The following is a 12,029-nucleotide window of genomic DNA, read 5'->3' as shown; positions in this document are numbered from 1 at the left end:
TGCTGTAAATCCAACTAGGGTCCATGCACGTAGCAAAGGTACTGTAAGACCACATGGACCCTGGTATGGTGATCTACGTCGTGTTGTAAACATTAAAGAAGTTGTAAATCCATGCCATTTGTTGTTATGTCACCCACCAGCTTCTAAATGCCAATCAAGCAACGGGTTGAAGTATTGTAAACATTTTGTCCCCCTAGGCAGTAAGGTACGTGTATATTATTCTATATGTTATCCATACAGATCAATGTTTTCGCATTGAACAAGTGACATATGGGGTGATGCAATTCCATTTGGGGTCAGTGCATGAAGCAAAGGTACTGTATGTCCCGTGAACCCTTGCGTGGTGATCTACCCTCAATTGATGGTGATCTGTACCCTCAAAGGGTGATTTAAAAACCTCTATCCGTAATATTTAGGGGGCGATGGGGTAGCCTGATAGTAAAAACGTTCGCTCGTCACGCTGAAGACCCGGGTTCGACTCCCCACATGGATGCAATGGGCGAAGCCCATTCTCACTCACTTCCTGTGATATTCGCGTTTGTAAGTGTCCATCATCGAGCCGATCAAGTCCCCAAACCTTCAAACTACATTTCAACCTACCAGGATTTGTATTCGTGGCATATGTGGGGTTTTAAGTTATGGCTTAACTTTCCCGCAATGGCCAGCGGTTGAAGGGATGGTATAAATTCAGCTAGGGTCCATGCAGTTAGCAAAGATACCCTAAGCCCCCATGGTCCCTAGTATGGTGATCTGTAGCCCGTGTTCATTTGCATTGTCCTAATGTGAAATCCAGTCTTAGAGATAGATACTAGTTATATTTATTTGTCCAGTTTTTTAGTGCCCTTTGACGACATGTGTTTTAGTATACAAATTGCTTGTAAATGTCAATTTATTCTCTTGACGGTATGAATGAACGTTGCTGATGTGACGTTGAATCTTAACAACTAAAGGGATGTTGTAAATCCAACTAGGACCCATATCAAAGGTACATATCAGTCCTCGTGGTCCACAGTATGGAGATCTGCTTTTAGTTTCTGGCAATATATAGCCCGCTTTTATACCGTCTTGTCGATAAATAATGTTTTCTTTCAACCGATGTCAACTAGTTTTAAACTGCATCTGCGTTATTCTGGTTATTACACTGTCCATTGATGACATTCTTCTTATTCATCCTCAAGTTTGTTTTACTATTCTGTTTCCAGTCACGCTATGGCTGAAAATTTGCCCTTGTGACTTAATATCCAGATAGACTGCTCACTGGATGTTAATGGCGCACCGACTAATCGTGGCTTTCCCATCGTTACGAGGTACCTGGCGCACCGACTAGTTGTGGCTTTCCCATCGTTACGAGGTACCTGGCGCACCGAGTAATTGTGGCTTTGCCATCGTTACGAGGTACCTGGCGCACCGACTAATTGTGGTTTTGCCATCGTTACGAGGTACCTGGTGCATCGAGTAATTGTGTCTTTCCCATCGTTACAAGGTACCTGGTGCACCGAGTAATTGTGGCTTTCCCATCGTTACGAGGTACCTGGCGCACCGACTAATCGTGGCTTTGCCATCGTTACGGTGAACCTGGCGCACGGAGTAATTGTGGCTTTGCCATCGTTACGAGGTACCTGGCGCACCGAGTAATTGTGGCTTTGCCATCGTTACGAGGTACCTGGCGCACCGAGTAATTGTGGCTTTGCCATCGTTACGAGGTACCTGGCGCACCGAGTAATTGTGGCTTTCCCATCGTTACGAAGTACCTGGCTCCTGAGACAGATTGCCCACAACAGCCCCACATTTCGTACTTCTTGTGACTGAGTCTGAGAGAAAGAGGTCGAGTGGTAGAAAGTCATTGAGTGAGTGATGAGTATGAGCTTGGATATTTGGTGGGGTAGGGGTGTTTGGATGGATATGAGGGGACTGAGTGTGATGGATCGGTAGACCGGTGTCTTTGACTCCCCAAAACATGTCCATGACTCCCTCTCATGACACCAGGGAGTCATCATGACTGCTAACATTTTATGCCTAGGGGAAACACTGGATGTACGAGAAAACGTTTTATGAGGAAATGAGAGTTCATCATCCATGGGACATGATTCAGATCAGCTAAATGGAACTGACATCTTTCTGATTGGTTGATAGGAAGGGACGTGGTCAATGCTATCGAGGCAGTGACGTCAACCTACAAATTGATGTCAGCGCGTGTCAAACTATTGAGCAATGACCGGGAAAAACCATCGTCGGGGAACATCTCTCTCTTTATCTCTCTGTCTCGGTCTCTCTCTCTCTCTTTCTCTATCTCTTATATTATTACAATATAGCAATCCCACCATGCTTTGCACTCCGGGTTTCAATGACACAGAACAAAAACTGGGGAATAGATTTTAAACGTCAACCAGACAACACTGACAAGAGCGTAGAGGCAGGAACAGTCAGTGGGGGCAGAGGAAGGTCGTTGTCTCCATCTTTTAATATGCTGGTGGAACGAAGACGTACGAAGCTGAAAAAACACAACACACAGACATGTGTATGTATGAGTGGGTCATCGAGGTTCTACGCTGCTTGCATCAGTAATCAGGGACACCATTATTGGCTTTCATATTGTAATCAGGCTTTTGTCATTGGATCCGGATCATTGGTACACACAATTATATCATCCAGCCATTGGATACAGATCACTAATATACACACTTATATCATCCAGTGATAAGGAGCAGACGTGAAATGGAAATTGTTTGAATTTGACGCTATTTTGGATGATACGTTCTGGGCACATAGTGTACGTCAGAGTTAATACCTGTTATATACAGACAGTTTCTTTCTGTTGCCAGGTCGTAAAACCATACTCACGCAATCACTCACTCACCCACTACTAAACAGTAAGGATAAGGAATGAATACGACAGGATTCATGTTTCTGTTCTTGAACACATTGTGTGACCAATATTATTGTTTTTCTCTTTTTTTGTAAAAAGATCTACTTGTAACGTTTACCCATCTGTTTCAACATACAATGAAATATCAGAGAAAAACTGGAAAATTGTTCATTCATAATCTGGTTTCTTAAACCGTTCAATAATAATAATAACAACAATATGGTACTCGTAATGAGCATTACTCTATGCTTCATACATGTTCAATTTGCTGTCACAAAGAATGGGTTAACATCTGAAAGTGATCAGATCTGGAGATGGGCTCCGGGAGACTGCTGAGCTCTGATGTATGAGCAATGAGTTAATAGCTCCCTTTTCTTTGTTTTTGTTTCTATTTCATAATTGTTCCTATTTCGTTAAATGGACGTTGGTAATTTTGGTAAACAGACACGTAGCCTTGACCTTGTCGGACGTGAACAAAAGTATAAAACCCCAGTGAATAAGCATCTTTGAGTGTCCTCTCTGAAGATATGGATGGACCTCTGACCATCAGTGATGACACTTGGTGTTTGCGAAGGGCACCAGGAGATGTTTCGTGACAATAAAGCGAACTGTTCAAAATCTACTTACGATTGCATGGTGTGATAAGACTACTTGGTTGTAGGCATCGTTTGTGTTTCAAGCTGAAGACCTGGTACTTGGGACACTCTTCAATGCGGGGCACGTAGAATCTGCATCGTATGAAAACACCAGGATCTTCAATGTCGCGAGCGATGATCCCAAACGGCTCGCTGCAGTTTACTGAAAGTCCTGTCACTCCTGCAGCCCCGGAGACAGTGCAGACTGTCACTGTGATTAAAGTGACGTGCAAAAGAGACATGTCAAGTTGTCATGAATACAGGAACACCCTAACATTTGTTCACGTCTGTACATGGCACGCATGACCTTATCAGTTGCTTTACGCAGGTTAACTTCGTGATTCCCGGTTAGTGTTTGATAAAGACAGCACAGACCCCGAGGCCCCAGAGTATTTTAAGAGTATTTTAAGATTTATTTGCTTACTTTATGTAATATGTTATAACATGCATAGACTGTAATGAACAATGTATTGGTCAATCGGAAAATTTGAAAGACGGGTTCGTCTCCGTAAACAGCAAATAAAGTGTGCTGAAACCCGATGTATCCCATTGAGTGAACATCTAGATGTCCGTTCCAATGGAAACGATATTAAATGAACAACATTTCCTTTTCATCAAGTTCAAAATTCTAACAAACTTAAACGAATTTTAAAAGAACATTTTATAGGTAAATTCAATCCAATGTTAAACCATTGTAAGCTTTGACCTCGTCATTCTAGAACTTTGTCCCTGTTGTGACGTCATAATGGATATGTGTTGTCCTCATACTGTAACTGCTACAATCCCGGAAGATAGAAATGAAACGTGTTGGAGAAAATATCTTTTCTGTTTTTATTTAACTAACACGTGTGAACCATGTAAGCGAGCCTGGACACCCGATCGCCCCTTACGAATAGCATGGGCTGCTGAAGATCAATTCTAACTGTGTATTATAAGAAAAGTGCCAAAGCGTTTCAAATACACATTTCGGTTTGAAATAGTGTGGTAAGTAAACTATCACTACATGTTTCAGTATATGTACTTAAACAGTGTTTTAAAAATCTGTCTGCATTTTCCGGTACATATAATCACGTAGTTTGTGAGCATGTTCCATGTGTAATTAAATTATTATATGTAATCCATATCTAATTAAATAATTAACTATATGGTACTTACATGTTACAATATAATATTATACACCTCGAGATGGATACGTACTCATATCTTGTTTCTCTAAAAGTCATAAATAGTGGAGCTGGACGATCACATGTCCGCAAATTGTATTTGCTGTGGAAACAGCGAGATCAGACAATACGTCATAGGTGACTGGTCAAACTGTTCCATACATAAAAACTACCTGGCAACACACCAATGCGCTTTCGCCTGACCTAAGTTACGATTACAAATATTTTACATTTTTAGAGCAAATCCGGCAAATGATCACGCACGCACGCACGCACATACACACGCACACACACATACACGCACACACACAAACAAACAAATAATAAAAAATAGAAACTATTTTTATTTATGAAGATAGAGCTATATTTGGCCTTTTCAACTATTTGATTTACATCAAACATGAATGATACTCTTTCTTTCTGATCAGTGAGTGAGTGAGTGAAACCTGCATTACGAAGCATCAGCGAATACTCAAAAAAAACCCTTCCATTCATAACGTCCAACTCATACGTGTCCATGTATATCTTCAAACGTCTTTTAGCCAAAGTTTTGACAATCGGAAACGTGACTACGAAGGGATAATAACCGTACAGATTTATCACCACGTAAAATTCCAGGTTAGATTTGACCGTCAGTAACACATGCTCGTCGTAAGAAGGGACTACCGGGCTCGGGTGGTCATCTTATCCCAAATGCGCAGACTGATGGTCGTTACGTTGATCGCTGGATTGTCTGGTCAAGACTCTATAATTATTAGCCTTATAGCTGGAATATTGCTGAGAGCGGCAAAAGTAGATAATCAGTCTCACTTGCACGTTACCACGTGTAACAGTTTTGATTATATACTCTTCAAAAAGTCGGGGAACCTGAACTTTCAATTTGGATAGGAAGTGTAAACGTTAACAAACGTTTCAAGGACAGATATCTTATGAACGCACCACCATTTCCCTCTATTATCACCCCTAAACACAACGCATGATATGCACGTGCACAATGCAGTGGCCCCATACACGTGCATGGGGTCCCACACGTTTGACGTTTTTTGAAGGAGGTCGAGAAATCACTTAGAACATTAATTATGACATTCATCTTGCATCACACATGTGTTACTGTTTGTTTCTAGTCGTTTGTTTTAAAATAAAAATCGTATACGTGCAAATTACATGCCGTACACCAGTCATCTTTAAAAAAGCGACTACATTCCAAATAACTATATGGTTGAAAGGAAGTGCAAATGGCGATGCACTCTCAAAACATTCAGTAATATCATATCAACATTGATTGACTCCGATTATTCTCCTAAATATTTTTAATTGTAAATTATAAAAAATGAAGATCCCCTACTTGTTTTGAAGAGTAAGTATGACAGTGTACGAAAAGTCATGCCAAAACTCAAATTGTTTGGCCAGTCGATAGCGGGAAACAGTTACCTAGCATTTACATTTCCTTAAACCACTCGTGAAACCCTTATCGGAAGATTTACGCTCAATTACTCTACGTTTTCACAGTAGTGACTTTGTGGAGATAACATACATCCTCGGGGTCTGTGAATCAGCTGTGTTCAAAACAACGAAATATCTTTATGCGACTTGGTGACTTGAACCGTTAAACAGAGATTTATCATATCCACTTCTGACTGACAGACAGACAGGCAATATTTTATTACCTTAAAAGGATCACAGAACTTGACAAAAATAAAACTGAATAACAAATATAAAATAAAAGATAGTTAAATGAATGAGATGACAACTGGGAATTTTCCCCCAATATTTGCTTTAAACTGCAATACTTTGAGGAGCAAGGGGTTACGGGTTCGTTTGTAGTCTCTGTGACTGGCACAGTGTAGCGGTGGCCAGGTAAACTTTACACTCTACCTTAAAAAATGTGTTATTTGTTTTTACAGCCGTTGAAAGTACATGCCGCTTAGGGAGAAATAGAAGGTTATCAAAGTGTCCCTGGCTATTATAAGAGCTGTATTTACACTTTTTAAAGTTTTGATTCTTTTTGACTGGAGGAGACTCAAGCCAGCAATGAGAAGGAAAAGAGAGTATACTCTGAATAAAAGTGGTATAAAACAACATATGATAAGACCCGTGAAGGTCCCGGGGTAGAATAGGCCTTCAGCAACCCATGCTTGCCATAAAAGGTGACTATGCTTGTCGTAAGAGGCGACTAACGGGATCGGGTGGTCAGACTAGCTGACTTGGTTGACACATGTCATCGGTTCCCCATTGCGCAGATCGATGCTCATGTTGTTGATCACTGGATTGTCTGGTCCAGACTCAATTATTTACAGACCGTCGCCATATAGCTGGAATATTGCTAAGTGCGACGTAAAACTAAACTCACTCACTCACATATGATAAATAATATTGATGAAATAATACCTATATATAACTGAATTAATACTGAGTGCGGAGATAAACAGCAACCTAACCAAAAAAAGCCCAAACCTACCAACATACTTTCCATAGATGTGTTAAAGGGGGGGAAATGGACACAGGTTCAGTATCGACGATTATCGCTCAAGATCATGTAGTTAGGAGCCTGTGTCAGTTAATGCATGCATGGAAGTGAGTGAGTGAATGAGTCTCGTTTCCAGCATCGTGACCTACTTGCGGACCCCACTGAGTGTGAAGACAGAAATCCAGATGTGTCTCAGGTGTGTGAAAAAGAAATCCAGGTGTGTCTCAAATGTGTGAAAATCAAGTGGGAAAACCGGCTGCGTCTCAGGTGTGTGAAGATAACATCGAAATCCAGGTGTGTCTCAAGTGTATGAAGGAGACATCCAGGTGCGACTGAAGTGTGTGAAGATCACATGGGAATGCAGGTTTGTCTCAAGTATGAGTCGATAACATTGAAATCCAAGTTTGTCTCAAGTGTGTGAAGACCACGTGTGTCGTCTCACGTGTGTGAAGATCACATGGGAATCCAGCGCCCTTATTCTCGAAGCGTTCGTAGCCCTAAGAATTCTTAACTTTGATCGTAGCCAATGTGTTAAGAATGGGCTTGAGACGTTCGTGAGACTACAAAATCCTGGTGTGTCTCCAGTGTGTGAAGATCATATGGAATCCAGGTTTGTTGCAATTGTGTGAAGACCATGTAGAAATCCAGGTTTGTCAATTGTGTAAAGATCATATGGAAATCCAGGTGTCAAGTGAATGTAGATCAAAGGTTTAGACCCACTAGTGTAAATGTAGCCGCACTCTTCAGTCATCTGTTCTAAACTAGATGTTGCAAAATATTCCACACTGTTTACACGTACCGTTTACACATGAACTGATGTATCTAGTAAAAGAATTTCGCAAAGTTGAAAAGATTATTGTCATGCGTTCAATAAATGATGAAACTCGGTGAATATTTGGCCAAATCTTATCAAACTTTACACCAAAACACAGCAGCACATATGCACGATATTTGCACATGCTTTTCAGCAATTTGATGAATCATCCTCGTGCAATTAATCTGAGTAACGTTTGCAGTTGTTTCCCCCACGTTGGTGGAGAAATTCATCTTCGTTGTAACCATGTATACATATATAGCATATAGTGAGTGTTTTAAGTGAGTCTAGAATTTTGATGGGTAGTATACTTGTTGCATATTACTTTCACGTGTTGGACGGACTGTTGTACTATACTGCCTCGCGTTCAATTTGCTTTATTGTTACGCGAGGCAGTTAGTTCACTGTTACATGTTGCACTTTGTTACATTTTTCTAGTATGCGCGTTTCAGAGGTCGTGGCACATTAGTCATTATCTGCGTGCACAGACGTGTCTTAGACTATTTGTGACAATATATGTGTACTTATTACCTTATACAAATAACTATAATGACAATCTTTTGCCTTTTTTAATTTCGTATTGTTTTACGCCGCATTCAACACTTTTCCACCGAGTCAGCTTGTAGCAGTCACGAAAAACAAACCGCAAACGGGCGTTATGTCTGATCCAACCTCGCCTCATATGAAGACAAGTAAAATATTCGGAGGACGCGTCATAACCAGAAATTCAATTCACATCAGAAACTTCCATGACCTCCTCTATCTGCTCTACGTAACCCACACACTAACCCACACAAACACACACACACACACACACATACATACACATACACACACACACACACGCGCGCGCTCACACACACGCACACACTAACACATACACACACACTAACACTAACACTAACACACATAATAACACTGTGTAGTAACACTGCGTTAGTGTCATGAATATGCATTGACGTGCATTTCTACTAGCTAACGTCCTGCTTAACTAAACATTTCTCAATATAATAACCACACTTCGTAATCCGAACCTTTAGAAGGATAGATTAAGTACTACGTAGCAGATAGTGTATCATACGTAAGGGATACTAACCCCTACGTAGGTGATAGTAAGTCCTATGTAGGTGATAGTAAGTCCTATGTAGGTGATAGTAAGTCCTATGTAGGTGATAGTAAGTCCTACATAGGAGATAGTAAGTCCTATGTAGGTGATAGTAAGTCCTATGTAGGTGATAGTAGGTGATAGTAAGTCCTATGTAGGTGATAATAAGTCCTATGTAGGTGATAGTAAGTCCTACATAGGAGATAGTAAGTCCTGTGTAGGTGATAGTAAGTCCTATGTAGGTGATTGTAGGTGATAGTAAGTCCTATGTAGGTGATAGTAAGTCCTACATAGGTGATAGTAAGTCCTATGTAGGTGATAGTAAGTCCTATGTAGTTGATAGTAAGTCCTATGTAGGTGATAGTAAGTCCTACATAGGAGATAGTAAGTCCTATGTAGGTGATAGTAAGTCCTATGTAGGTGATTGTAGGTGATAGTAAGTCCTATGTAGGTGATAGTAAGTCCTATGTAGGTGATAATTAGTCCTACATAGGTGATAGTAAGCCCTATGTAGGTGATAGTAAGTCCTATGTAGGTGATAATAAGTCCTATGTAGGTGATAGTAAGTCCTACATAGGAGATAGTAAGTCCTATGTAGGTGATAGTAAGTCCTATGTAGGTGATTGTAGGTGATAGTAAGTCCTATGTAGTTGATAGTAAGTCCTATGTAGGTGATAGTAAGTCCTACATAGGAGATAGTAAGTCCTATGTAGGTGATAGTAAGTCCTATGTAGGTGATTGTAGGTGATAGTAAGTCCTATGTAGGTGATAGTAAGTCCTATGTAGGTGATAGTAAGTCCTACATAGGAGATAGTAAGTCCTATGTAGGTGACAGTAAGTCCTACATAGGAGATAGTAAGTCCTACATAGGTGATAGTAAGTCCTATGTAGGTGATAGTAAGTCCTATGTAGGAGATAGTAAGTCCTATGTAGGTGATAGTAAGTCCTATGTAGGTGATTGTAGGTGATAGTAAGTCCTTTGTAGGTGACAGTAAGTCCTATGTAGGTGATAGTAAGTCCTACATAGGAGATAGTAAGTCCTATGTAGGTGATAGTAAGTCCTATGTAGGTGATTGTAGGTGATAGTAAGTCCTATGTAGTTGATAGTAAGTCCTATGTAGGTGATAGTAAGTCCTACATAAGAGATAGTAAGTCCTATGTAGGTGATAGTAAGTCCTACATAGGAGATAGTAAGTCCTATGTAGGTGATAGTAAGTCCTACATAGGAGATAGTAAGTCCTATGTAGGTGATAGTAAGTCCTATGTAGGAGATAGTAAGTCCTATGTAGGTGACAGTAAGTCCTACATAGGAGATAGTAAGTCCTACATAGGTGATAGTAAGTCCTATGTAGGTGATAGTAAGTCCTACATAGGAGATAGTAAGTCCTATGTAGGTGATAGTAAGTCCTATGTAGGTGATTGTAGGTGATAGTAAGTCCTATGTAGTTGATAGTAAGTCCTATGTAGGTGATAGTAAGTCCTACATAGGAGATAGTAAGTCCTATGTAGGTGATAGTAAGTCCTACATAGGAGATAGTAAGTCCTATGTAGGTGATAGTAAGTCCTACATAGGAGATAGTAAGTCCTATGTAGGTGATAGTAAGTCCTACATAGGAGATAGTAAGTCCTATGTAGGTGATAGTAAGTCCTATGTAGGTGATTGTAGGTGATAGTAAGTCCTATGTAGGAGATAGTAAGTGCTATGTAGGTGATAGTAAGTCCTACATAGGAGATAGTAAGTCCTATGTAGGTGATAGCAAGTCCTATGTAGGTGATTGTAGGTGATAGTAAGTCTTATGTAGGTGATAGTAAGTCCTATGTAGGTGATAGTAAGTCCTATGTAGGTGATAGTAAGTCCTATGTAGGTGATCGTAAGTCCTACATAGGAGATAGTCAGTCCTATGTAGGTGATAGTAAGTCCTATGTAGGTGATTGTAGGTGATAGTAAGTCCTATGTAGTTGATAGTAAGTCCTATGTAGGTGATAGTAAGTCCTACATAGGAGATAGTAAGTCCTATGTAGGTGATAGTAAGTCCTACATAGGAGATAGTAAGTCCTATGTAGTTGATAGTAAGTCCTACATAGGAGATAGTAAGTCCTATGTAGGTGATAGTAAGTCCTACATAGGAGATAGTAAGTCCTACATAAGAGATAGTAAGTCCTATGTAGGTGATAGTAAGTCCTACATAGGAGATAGTAAGTCCTATGTAGGTGATAGTAAGTCCTACATAGGAGATAGTAAGTCCTATGTAGGTGATAGTAAGTCCTACATAGGAGATAGTAAGTCCTATGTAGGTGACAGTAAGTCCTACATAGGAGATAGTAAGTCCTACATAGGTGATAGTAAGTCCTATGTAGGTGATAGTAAGTCCTACATAGGAGATAGTAAGTCCTATGTAGGTGATAGTAAGTCCTATGTAGGTGATTGTAGGTGATAGTAAGTCCTATGTAGTTGATAGTAAGTCCTATGTAGGTGATAGTAAGTCCTACATAGGAGATAGTAAGTCCTATGTAGGTGATAGTAAGTCCTACATAGGAGATAGTAAGTCCTATGTAGGTGATAGTAAGTCCTACATAGGAGATAGTAAGTCCTATGTAGGTGATAGTAAGTCCTACATAGGAGATAGTAAGTCCTATGTAGGTGATAGTAAGTCCTATGTAGGTGATTGTAGGTGATAGTAAGTCCTATGTAGGAGATAGTAAGTGCTATGTAGGTGATAGTAAGTCCTACATAGGAGATAGTAAGTCCTATGTAGGTGATAGTAAGTCCTATGTAGGTGATTGTAGGTGATAGTAAGTCTTATGTAGGTGATAGTAAGTCCTATGTAGGTGATAGTAAGTCATACATAGGAGATAGTAAGTCCTATGTAGGTGATAGTAAGTCCTATGTAGGTGATTGTAGGTGATAGTAAGTCCTATGTAGTTGATAGTAAGTCCTATGTAGGTGATTGTAGGTGATGGTAAGTCCTATGTAGTTGA

General features: G+C 40.1%; 1 long non-coding RNA gene across 1 annotated transcript; it reads right to left on the bottom strand.

The window, feature by feature from the left end:
* Nucleotides 1-2,362: 2,362 nt before the first annotated feature.
* LOC137282760 (uncharacterized) lies at nt 2,363-3,814 on the bottom strand. The gene is made up of 2 exons (XR_010956842.1): nt 3,494-3,814; nt 2,363-2,491 (listed from the first exon to the last, which is right to left on the bottom strand). It is a non-coding gene; the product is annotated as an uncharacterized lncRNA (long non-coding RNA).
* Between the last annotated feature and the right edge of the window lie 8,215 nt (nt 3,815-12,029).

Source organism: Haliotis asinina, chromosome 4, assembly GCF_037392515.1.
Source record: "Haliotis asinina isolate JCU_RB_2024 chromosome 4, JCU_Hal_asi_v2, whole genome shotgun sequence".
NCBI lineage: Eukaryota > Metazoa > Mollusca > Gastropoda > Lepetellida > Haliotidae > Haliotis > Haliotis asinina.
This window is presented reverse-complemented; position numbering and strand designations above follow the sequence as displayed.